Here is an 11,441-nt window from a genome sequence, read left to right on the forward strand (position 1 = left end):
AGCTCTCTGCTGTGGCCCGGGAGTGCAGTGGAGGATGGTCCAAGTGCTTGGGCCCTGCACCCGCGTGGGAGACCAGGAGGAAGCACCTGGCTCCTGGCTTCAGATCAGCGCAACGCACCGGCCACAGCACACCAGCCATAGTGGCCATTTGGGGGGTGAACCAACAGAAAAGGAAGATCTTTCTCTCTGTCTCTCTCTCTCTCTCACTGTCTAACTCTGCCTGTCAAAAAAAAAATAAGTTAAAACAGATGAAATGTTGTTAGAATGAAGAACAGTGGCTTCCCTATGGGAATAGTGACTAGAAAGGAACACAAATGGGGGTTGGATACTAGAAACATCCACTTTCTCAATCAGGAGAGTAGAGACATGGGTATATTTAGTTTGAAAAAATCAACAAATTGTAGGTTTATTTCCTGTGCACTTCTTTGTATGTACTCACTTAATACTTCAATAAAAAGTTTTAAATATATAATGATCTAGATTACCTACCACATTTGGGTTTTTAAAAGTGGGACACATCTTTCATGTCAACATATGGTTGGTTACATACGGATTCAGATTCTCCAGAAAGTAATTCCATCAGTGTAACTTAGGAACATTCCATCGAGTTCTGCCATCTATGAACTCTAATTGCAGTTACCTTAAAATTTAGATAACACTGAGGCAGGCTTGTGCTGGAGCAGGTCAAGCTGCCAACTGCAACTCCAGCATCCCACACGGGCGCCAGTTCACATCCTGGCTGCTGCATTTCTGATCCGGCTCCCTGCTAGTGGCCTGGGAAAAGCAGCAGAAGATGGCCTAAGTATTTGGGGCCCTGCCTCCTACATGGGAGACCTGGATGAACCTCCTGGCTCCTGGCTTCAGCCTGGCCCAGCTCTGGCTATTGTGGCCATCTGGAAAGTCAGATCAATGGATGGAAGTTCTCCCTTTCTCTCTCCCTCCCTCTCTGTAACTCTGACTTTCAAGCAAATAAATACATTTTTAAAAACAATTCATATAATATATTCCCTAGAGCACAGGTAGAAGTATGAGACCAGACCGAAAATGAAAGTTTGGCATCTCAGTATCCTTGAGAGTCTTCTACAATGTCTTTGATAAGTGATTAAAGTACTATTCAGTCAACAAAGGGTTATGCAGAATCTCCTATATACCAAGCCAATCCCTGGGGTGGGGGCAGGGCAGAGTGGTGAACGAGTTGGGGACTTGGACTACTCTCAGGGAGTTTACCTTCTACAGAGGGTCACTTTCAATTTGAACTGAAACAGAGAACTCATCATTTCACAAGGGAGGCAATTCTACACCCAGTAACTTGGATGCTTAGAAGTGGCTTTCTTATGTTAAATCCTGTCCCTGTGGCCTCCAATTTGGTCTCTGATGTAACAGAACAAGGTTTCATGACTCCTGTTCCTCTTTTCTTAAACAATCTGAGTCATTTTTTTTACCATATTTTATCTTATTTGTTACTATTGCCAAGTTCCACCAACTCCCAACCTCCTGTTCTCACCCACCTTATTGGGACAATCTCCAGATTGGCAATATTTTTACTAAAGTGTTGGACTCAGAGTCAGACACAGTATTCCACATGAGAATTTCTCAACCATTGACACTCCTGATATTTGTTTCAGGTTAATTCTTTGGTATGGGACCTACACTGTGCATATATAGGCTGTATAGCCTCATCTCCTCGCGTCTACCCAGTAGATGCAAGTAGCAAATCTGCCCTAGTTGTGATCATCAAAAACATCTGCAGAAATTTCCAAATGACCCCTGGAGGGGAAAATTACTCCCAGTTGAGAACTACTCACCCAGGATTTCAATCTGGATGTTCTATTTCTGCCCTTAAGCTTCAAAGGGGCCAATCTTGTATGCCATTCCAGCACAGGCTGCAAGATCACTCTTGCTTGCAGGTACTTCACCCAAAATGAATACATACATAAATAAAATAAAGGGGATTCTAAAGGATTGCCCAGAGAAAAGCAGAGCTTGCATTGTGTCCCTCAAAATAGAAACTCTCTGTGTACTCTCCATAAAATAAAGTTGATAGCTTTATTTCACACCCAAGTTGATAGCTTTATTTCACACCCATGTCTCTTTCAGAAGAGAACTGTCAGAGGAGAACTCAACACAAAAAAGTTGAATCTGTACGAACAGATAAAAGAGAAAGAAGGTCCAGAAACAAAGTGTGATGTATCAGTTTAATGCCACACCAACACCATCCCTCATCCCATTATAGTGAGACAGAAAAAGAAATAGTTTACGGGAAAGAGAGAGAGAGATCTAATAGAGTGCTAAGTTCTTAAAATCCTTGAGAGTCTTACAAGTCAGAATCAAAAATCTGGTCTTCATCCTGTACTTAATAAACAGCTCTTGTAACTGAACAAATAAATGAATAAATAAAAAGCAGACCCTGAGAAATTCGACAGGCGGTATGGTCTTATTCTGCAGCCCAAAGAATATCTTAATTGGACCCATCTTGGCAGGTAGATTTTTGAAATGGGGACTAGATTGGATCATACTTTGTAAATTGTGGAAATTCAAATTTTTGTTTCTGTTACCTCTACACTTATCTGCTGGTACACGCAATACAAGAATTCTCCTTAGAAAATGAGATCAACTTGTCTTCAAGTGACTCTCCCAGAACACAGTGATACAAGCATTTTGCCCAAAAAGGTAAACAAAAATTGTCTGTTGGTGTTTTCTGTCTAGAGTAAATTCTCCTTGAGTTTTCCCATTCACTTGAGGGAAGTCAAAAAAAAAAAACAAAAAACAAACAAACCAAACAAACAAAAACCACACATAGCATTTGGATTGTGGTGTGTGCATAACCAGAGGAATTCCTGAAAGCTTGGGGTGGGAAGCGGCCAGTGAAAGGCCGATGGTTGATTCTTTTGTTTGGTTTTTATTGTGCATGACTAAATGTATTAGACATGTTGGATCAGAGAGAATATGCATCCGTGAATCACGGCGCTGTTGAATTTGTATGCGTTTTGCCTACTAATATCAGTTGCCCTTTCCAGCTACAAAAAGCCTTCTTACTAACACAATATCAGAGTTACTTTAATAAAATTAGAGCCAGCATGCTATAGAAACATTCTGTAAGAAACAAGAGATCTTTCCCAAACCCTTTAGATATAATTATTTTCCATGATTTGTTTTGTCTTCTAAAACAAAATAGGATAAGAACTTGGGAGCCTGGCACAGAAAAGTAAGTGATGGACAACGTTATAGCTTTCCAACATTTCTCTTTACAACAGGCAACAAACTACAAAAAAAATCATATTTTTCTCATTTAATCTTTTCAGCAAAAATACATTGAGCCTGTACTATGTGAAGGGGTTTGGCTAGCCTAGGTCATGCTCTGATTGTTGGAAAGCTCCTCATCGAAGGACAGCCCATTCTTTAAATATATGGGTTGTTTATTATTCTTTTGTGGATGGAGTGGTAATAAAGTGTCGCACTGGGCTACTACTAGACACCAGGGGAAGAAATCTGAACGTCAAAAGGTTTTCATCAGCTTTATTGTCATTCCTTAGGAGAAGAAAAATGAGATTTCCTTAATCACAGAAGTATGACAAATTTCTTTCTTCAAATCTCAAAATGTTTTTCAGTGCAGATTTTCAATCGAGAGAGATTATGATTTGGTGGGGGGGGGGGTGATTCTTGAAAATATCTTTGCTCCATGTTGGAAATCCCCAGCCAAGAGGATTACTGCTAGCTTTATTGCTATGTCACAAAGCCAGGTGCTTTGTGTTTAAAACAAAGGTAATGTGGAAACTGGACCAGGAGCAAAGGGAACTAGCTGATCGTGTTCCCAAACTTCTCTCTACTAGGTAACCTTGAATCAGTCATTTTATTTCTTGATGCCTTGGTTTCCCTATTTGCAAAAGGAGGACTTCTGGCCAGATAATCTTTAAGGCCCCCAACAGCTCCAGGAAATTTCAAGATTAAATTTGTTCCTGCCTGTCTGCCAGAGACCAATCTGAACAAACATCCTGGCTCCGCCGAATGGCTGTGTTTCCGCGTACACGTAATTGAAGATATTTTGTACCTGAAGTTGCAATTCATCACTTACCTACCCCATATCATTTAAGGTCTCCTCATTCTGCTTTGAAGTTCAAAGAAAGAGAAGACTCTGTGTAATGAGAATGGCCCCTTTGAAAGGCTCCCTTCGCAGCTGCGAGCTCGGCAGATCCTGCACTGTACGGAGGCGGAGGAGGCTATTGTGAGGCAGATGTGCTCCAAAGTGCCTCTGCAGCAAGAACATTTCCATGGGTCTTTACTGTATTTCTTCTATTATTCATAGAACACAATGTAAATGAAGCCATAAATTTTACCCCCCACACTAGATGTAGAAAGAAGATAATGGAAATTGTGAATTATGAATGAATCACTGTTATTGTAATTCCTTAAGGATTCTGATGGAGATGATTAAATTCATGCAAAGACACAGATTCTAAACTTTTATGCCTGAGTCCTTAGTAATGCCTCTTGGAATTTCACAAGGAATGAAACAGGCGTGATCTTGGTTTTGCATTTACCTGCCAAATAATCTCACAGATAATCTACCTAGGCCTGGACAGATCATCTCATTAAAGATAAAGAATTCATTCGTAGGGGAGGGGAGCATGTTGCAAAATATGTGTATCTTCCAACTATTCAGACAAATTGCCTGGGATTCTAAATACAAAAACATGAAATCTTCAACCCTGAGTCTTTGGAATTTTTTCTCTCTTTTAGAAAACTGGAGGGAGGAAGAATAAAACAAGTAGGAGTCATTAAGATGACCCAGAAGCTTAATGAAGCCAAAGATGTAGAATTCTTTTTCTTCTATGTTTGTTTTGATAACAAGAATTCTGGTCAACAATTATTCTCTCAACCATGATACGCAATTCTTGTAAATAAGGACAGTAACGGTAGACCGTGAGACCCAGGAGCCGTCCCGGTTTTGATAATGATAGAAAGTGATTAGAAGTACTTCACTGGTCTGAGACAAAGCCTCTGGAAAATTTCAACCTTAATCCACTTTAGTCTTGTGCCAGGCTTTTAGAAGGTTATAGCCCCCAAAATGAGATTTGAGATGATATTTAACAGTTCAAGTGTCATTCCGGAAAGAGTTCTCTTTTGCAGAACCTCAAAATAGATTTTTGACATTTTTATACAACCAAATATGCATGGAAAGATAAAGATACAGGCACATGCAGACTTCTGTTCAGTAGCTTCTTCTACTTTGAAACACAAAATAATCTAAATTTTAAAGTATCTGCAATTACACAGGTAGGAGTGAAAGATTCTGCATGAAAGACATAAATTTTGAACAAAATGTAGTAAATGCAAGATGAGTTAGGAGATCTTGGGCAGCCAAATCCTTTCCATGAACCCTAAAATTTTTATCTATCCAAAAATGTTTACTTTCAACTATTTGGTACCTAATGTAATACCCAGTTTTAACCATCTCAGTTCTGAAGTCAAAAGCAAAAATAAGGTGCCCATGGTCCCACTTTACCATCAGTGGGGCCTAGTTCATGAGGTATATGAGAAGCTAGGACCTCAATCTCTGTTTGGAGGGATGAAGAGTGTCCCCGAACCTTGAATGGGGTAAATTTGGGAACACAAACAAGGTCAGTGCAACTGCTGGCCAGAAAAAGCCTTGGCCGTTGTCAGAAGGAAGAACAGCTGCCAGTCTATCAATACTGACTCCCCAGCTCCATAAGACTTGCAACTTAATGGTGCTCACAGGATTAGGTGCTCAAATGGAGGCCAGATGGAGTCATAAAGAAACCCCTGTGTGGTCCATATGAGCCTCTACACGTCTGCTTCCTTCAATCTAGGCCCCATCCATCCTTCCCTTTCCTCATGAGCCTCCCTGACAGCTCCAGGATAGCAGCCCGGAGCCAGTGAGGAAAACAGAACTTGGGCTAAATTGAGGACATGTGACGTGGAGAATGAGTTCCAGAGGAGCTAGAAAGGCTGAAGGCACCCTCAGGGGACAACGAGGCAACCCAGGGAGCTAAGAGAAGCAGCTACCACACTAGTGCTGTCAAGACGAAGGGCAGCTCCTTATAGGCAGGAACCAGAGATGGGTGCTGCCCACTGGGAACTGGAACCATGAAAGTGATGCAGCAGCTGATGTCAGAGAGGACCCCAGAAGCAGAGAGAAAGGGGAGAAAAATACCCTCGTGTCTGCTCCCCTTTCACTCTCATATACAACATCTAGGCCTCATCTTACACAAACCTCTCCAGAAACCAGGAGTCTGCAGGAATCAACCCTGTAATGCAAACCAGAGCAGGGGAAGGGTGAGAAATGGCTCTCCAGGCAAGTGGCCAGTGGCCTGTACACCTGGGAGGAGCCACAAGGGTTTCCTCTTGGGCCATTCAAATCCTTTCTGCTCCTCTAAGGCCAAGGCTTTTTAATTATATTAATTTTTTTTTATTTTATTTTTTTGACAGGCAGAGTTAGTGAGAGAGAGAGAGACAGAGAGAAAGGTCTTCCTTTTTCCACTGGTTCACCCCACAATGGCCGCTACGGCCGGTGCACTGCGCTGATCCGAAGCCAGGAGCCAGGTGCTTCCTCCTGGTCTCCCATGCAGGTGCAGGGCCCAAGCACCTGGGTCATCTGCCACTGCCTTCCCGGGCCACAGCAGAGAGCTGGACTGGAAAAGGAGCAACCAGGACAGAATCCGGCACCCCGACTGGGACTAGAACCCGGGGTGCCAGCGCCACAGGCGGAGGATTAGCCTAGTGAGGCGTGGCGCCGGCTCCTGCCTTTCTCTTGATAGCATGATTCATACTGGGAACTATCCCTTCAAGGGCTATCTTTCCCTGCACCACTAACTCTATCATGGTAGGGATTGTGCCAGTGTGACTCACCAATATATTCCTAGTTCCATAATGCTTGACACAAAGCAGGCATTTCCTAAATATCTGTGGGATGGGGGTAGGCGTGGGGCACAGTAGTTAAGTCACCCTTGGGAAGTCCTGCCTCCCATATCAGAGTGCTGTGTTCAAGCCTCAGGTGCTCTACTTCCAATCCAACTTCCTGTGGTTGTGCACACTGGGAGGCAACAGATAATGGCTCACATATTTGGGTCCCTGCCACCTGAGTAGGAATGTCAGATTGAGTTCCAGGCTTTTGACTTCAACCTGGTCTAGCCTGGCTATTGTGGGCATCTGGGGAGTGAACCATGGATGGAAAATCTCTGTCTATCTCTCTTTCTTTGTCTCTCTCTTTCAAATAAAATGAAACTAAATAAGTAAAAATTTTAAAAATACGTATTTGTGGAATGAATGGATGGATGAATGAATGAATATATGAGTTGAAGAAAGCCAACCTATAGGACTGCCTTCAGCATGCTGGGGAGATACTTGCCTCTTTGCAAAGATAGCCTTTCACATAGTCAAAGAAGTAAGCACTGAAGATTTCACCAGGGCCAGCACTGTGACCTAGTGAGTAAAGAAAGCCCCTGCCTGTGATGCCAGCATCCCATATGGGTGCTAGTTGGAGTCCTGGCTCCCCTTCTGATCCAACTCTCTGCTAATGCACCTGGGAAAGCAGCAGAAGATGGGCCAACTGCTTGGGCCCCTGCACCCACGTGGGAGACCCAGAAGTTTCCGGCTCTTGGCTTCAGATGGGCCCAGCTCTGGCCATTGCGGCCATTTGGGGAATGAATCAGTGGATGGAAGATATCTCTCTCTCTGTGACTCTCCCTATAAATCTGCCTTTCAAATAAACAAATAAATCTTTTTTAGAAAAAAAGATTTCATGGGCCCCCAAATTACTTCCTGGCTGTCCTCGCATGATTACCGAACTTTTTACACAGATTCAAATCTTTGAGTTCATATACATAGTCCCCAAGCAGCTCCTGTTAAGTAGAAGTTCTTCTTAACATGACATATTCAGGCCATATCAGTAGAGAAAGTAGTTGACAAGGATGAAATGAACATTCCAAGGCTATTAGAATTTGAAAATTTAGATTTGGGAATATCTGCTTCAATTAAAATAATTATTTCCAAGAACAATTTGCAAAATGTAATTTTTATGGCTGACTGTCCTCAAAAATCTGTCACCTTATTATGAAATTTCCATAATTACTTTTTGAGAGGAAAGTTTCCTTTTTCAAAATCTATCGGTTTCTAAAATATCAATTATTCATTGCTAGGTCCACAGTTCAAAGTAAACTGAAACAAAGGCCCACTTTATACAGAAGCCTTGAGTCAATGTATGGGTGTGAAGGTTTTCTAACCCACCTGAAATATTAAAATATGAGTGGGGAGAACAAGGAACCCAAGAAGAGGTTGCCACGCACAGCAGCTTGTAAAACCATTTCTCGATTGTTTAATGTCAATTTCATTTCCAAGTGTCTCCCTAGAGACCCTGACCCAGTAGGGCTGAAGCACACCCATGAATCTGCATCATAAGCTTCCCCAGGGGCTGCCAATGAGCAGACACTCGGGGTCCCACAAAGCTCCCATCTTGGGTAGTTCAAGGGTCCCATCTTTTCATAAACAGAGAGCACTTGTCCCAGCAGCTCCTACAGGCAGAGAGCAATGCATTCTCCCTCTCTTTCCTTCTCTCTCCCTCTCTCTCTCTCCCACATACCTATGACTGAACTAAGTAGTGTTCGGACACTATCCTAACTCTTGAAGTATGCTCCCAAGTTGCTCTAATTACCTTGCTTCCATGAAGCAGGCAACCCAGGCTTAGAGAGGTTGAGAAGCTGGCCCAAAAGTCCCCCATCTTGTCAGTGTAATCAGGCTTTGAGCCCACAGCTGTCTGACTTCAAAGCCATAGGTGTCACCACTATGCTGGTCCATCTGCATGGGACCATGGGGACAAGGATGAGATTCCAATCTCAACCACTCCTCTCAACAGGAAAACAACCGCAAAATACACAAAGATTACACAGATGGCCAAAGCCCAACATCCTGGCATCACTGACAGTAGCCAGCTTATGATGCAAAGATTTGTGATGAGTGGATATGCAGAGTGTGGTACATATGCATAATGGAACAATATTCAGCCTTTAAAAAAGAATGAAAAAAAAATGTTAGCAGTATGGCATGATGTCTTATATGCAAAAAAAGAGAGATTTTTCCCCAAAAAAGTTCATTTTGTCAACCTCCAACATAATTTTACCTATTATTATTATTTTATGTATTTATGTATTATGATTTATGTATTTATAAGGCAGAGTTACAGAGATGCAGAGACAGAGACAAGGAGAGAGGTCTTCCATCCACTGGTTCACACCCCAAATAGCCACATCGGCCGGAGCTGTGCCGATCCAAAGCCAGGAGCCAGGAGATTTTTCAGGGTCTCCCACGAGGGTTCAGGGGCCCAAGGACTTGGCTATCTTCCACTGCTTTCCCAAGCCATAACAGGGAGCTGGATCGGAAGTGGAGCAGCCGGGACTTGAACCAGTGTCCAAATGGGATGCCAGCACTGCAGGCAGCAGCTTTACCCACTTTGCCACAGCACCGGCCCAAAACAGGTCACAATTTGACAATACCAGTCCAACGGGGTGATCCCGTTGCTGGCTGGAGTCAAACCGCATCACACTGGAGTTGCAATCCGAGACGTGGCACCAAAATGTTACAGGAAAACGGTGGCAGAGAAATTATTATTAACTTCAGTTCTTTGTCTCACATGGAAGAATTTCCAAGCAGACAGGCAAAGAGAAAAGGGAAATTTAAAGGTTTAAAAGCAAGATGTATTAGAGTCAAAGACCTCCTGCCAGAGAGGCATGGAGGCGGGCTACAAGAGAAGCAAATCCCTTTATTATTTTGTTCATTTTCCCAAGAACCCAGTGAGGACTTTTTACAAACAGCAAATTGTGAGGGATTCCCATCCAGCCAGGTCACTGGACCCAGCAGCAAGTTCACCCTCTCTTACCTCTGGGCTCTGAGCCCACTATCCAAATGGAAACTGAGAGCTTTAAAAAATCATTAGCACTGCTGGCGCTGTGGCTCAATAGGCTAATCCTCCGCCTTGTGGCGCTGGCACACCGGGGTTCTAGTCCCGGGTGGGGCGCTGGATTCTGTCCCAGTTTCCCCTCTTCCAGGCCAGCTCTCTGCTCTGGCCCGGGAGGGCAGTGGAGGATGGCCCAAGTGCTTGGGCCCTGCACCCCATGGGAGACCAGGAGAAGCACCTGGCTCCTGGCTTCAGATCAGCACAATGCCCCAGCTGCAGCAGCCATTGGAGAGTGAACCAACAGCAAAAGGGAGACCTTTCTCTCTGTCTCTCTCTCTCTCACACTGTCCACTCTGCCTGTAAAAATAAATTAATTAATTAATTAATTAAATTAAATAAAAAATCATTAGCACATAGCCTACAACGTTTTAGTTTTTCTTCCCTGGGAGTGTTGGGGAAGCCACAGTCCCTGTTTTGGCCAGGCTCCCTGAGAGGGCTGCATTTTTGGATTAGAAAAAAAAATAAAATAAAATAAAATCCATCAATACCCAGGGGCTACACTGTACCCCATCATGGCAGTGCACACATGTTGCAATTCTTTTGGAATTAAAAAAAGTTCGGGAGATTTGAGATATTTTGCTTGTGTTAAATACTGAATGATGGCTTGCTTGAGGTAGTCAGATAATAGATTAGAGATAGATGATGATAGATAAATGATGGGTTTTGAGATAAGATGAATAGATAGATAATAGACAGATAGATAGATAATAGACAGATAGATAGATAATAGAGACAGATGATTGATTAGCTAGGTAGATGATAGAAATACACAGATAGAGATAGGTGATAGATGAGAGAGATGAGAGAGAGAGAGAAAGAGATGGAGAAAATCAGATACCCCAGAGCACAGAGCTATAGAATAATACAAGGCTTTTTGCCCTTGAAGGGATTCTTGGAAGCAGGAACTCTGAACAGCAAGAGGTCGTTCCAGAAGTGCTGTTGCGGTAACTGGCCAGTCCCCATGAGGCTTTGGAGACCTTGATGTGCTCAGTCTTGGTTTCCATGAGCAGTTGCTCCATCAGCTTCCAGGCCTGTGCTATGTTGTTACTGGCAGACATCATCAGTCATCAGCGTGGGGGCCCCAGCGTCCAGAGAGCTTGTTCAGTTTTTCCAGGCAGCACCAGTCTGCATCCCGTGTAAGGTCTGCGGTCTCCAGCCCTCAGGATCCAACCCCAGCGTTCCCTACCTGAGCTCCAGCCCTGCAGCAGCCCCAGCCCCACTGGGCAGCCAAACCCGCGCCTGGCCTGTAAGCACTCCAAGAATGAAATTCTTTGCTTTTTATTTAAGATTTATTTATTTATTTATTTATTTGAAAGGGAGAGAGAGAGAGAGAGAGAGAGAGAGAGAGAGAGAATCTTCCATCAGCTGGTTCACTCCTCAAATGGCCACAATGGCCGGGGCTAGTACAGGCCAAAGCCAGGAGCCAGGAACTTCCTCTGGGTTTCCCACAAGTGGAAAGGGCTGCAAGGACTTG

General features: G+C 43.5%; 1 pseudogene; it reads right to left on the reverse strand.

Annotated features, from left to right (window-relative positions):
- Positions 1 to 10,819: 10,819 nt before the first annotated feature.
- Positions 10,820 to 11,028, reverse strand: LOC138846389 (guanine nucleotide-binding protein G(I)/G(S)/G(O) subunit gamma-7 pseudogene; annotated as a pseudogene).
- Between the last annotated feature and the right edge of the window lie 413 nt (positions 11,029 to 11,441).

This window comes from Oryctolagus cuniculus, chromosome 18 (assembly GCF_051225735.1).
Source record: "Oryctolagus cuniculus isolate XC-2025 breed Fujian yellow rabbit chromosome 18, ASM5122573v1, whole genome shotgun sequence".
In the NCBI taxonomy this organism is placed as follows: domain Eukaryota; kingdom Metazoa; phylum Chordata; class Mammalia; order Lagomorpha; family Leporidae; genus Oryctolagus; species Oryctolagus cuniculus.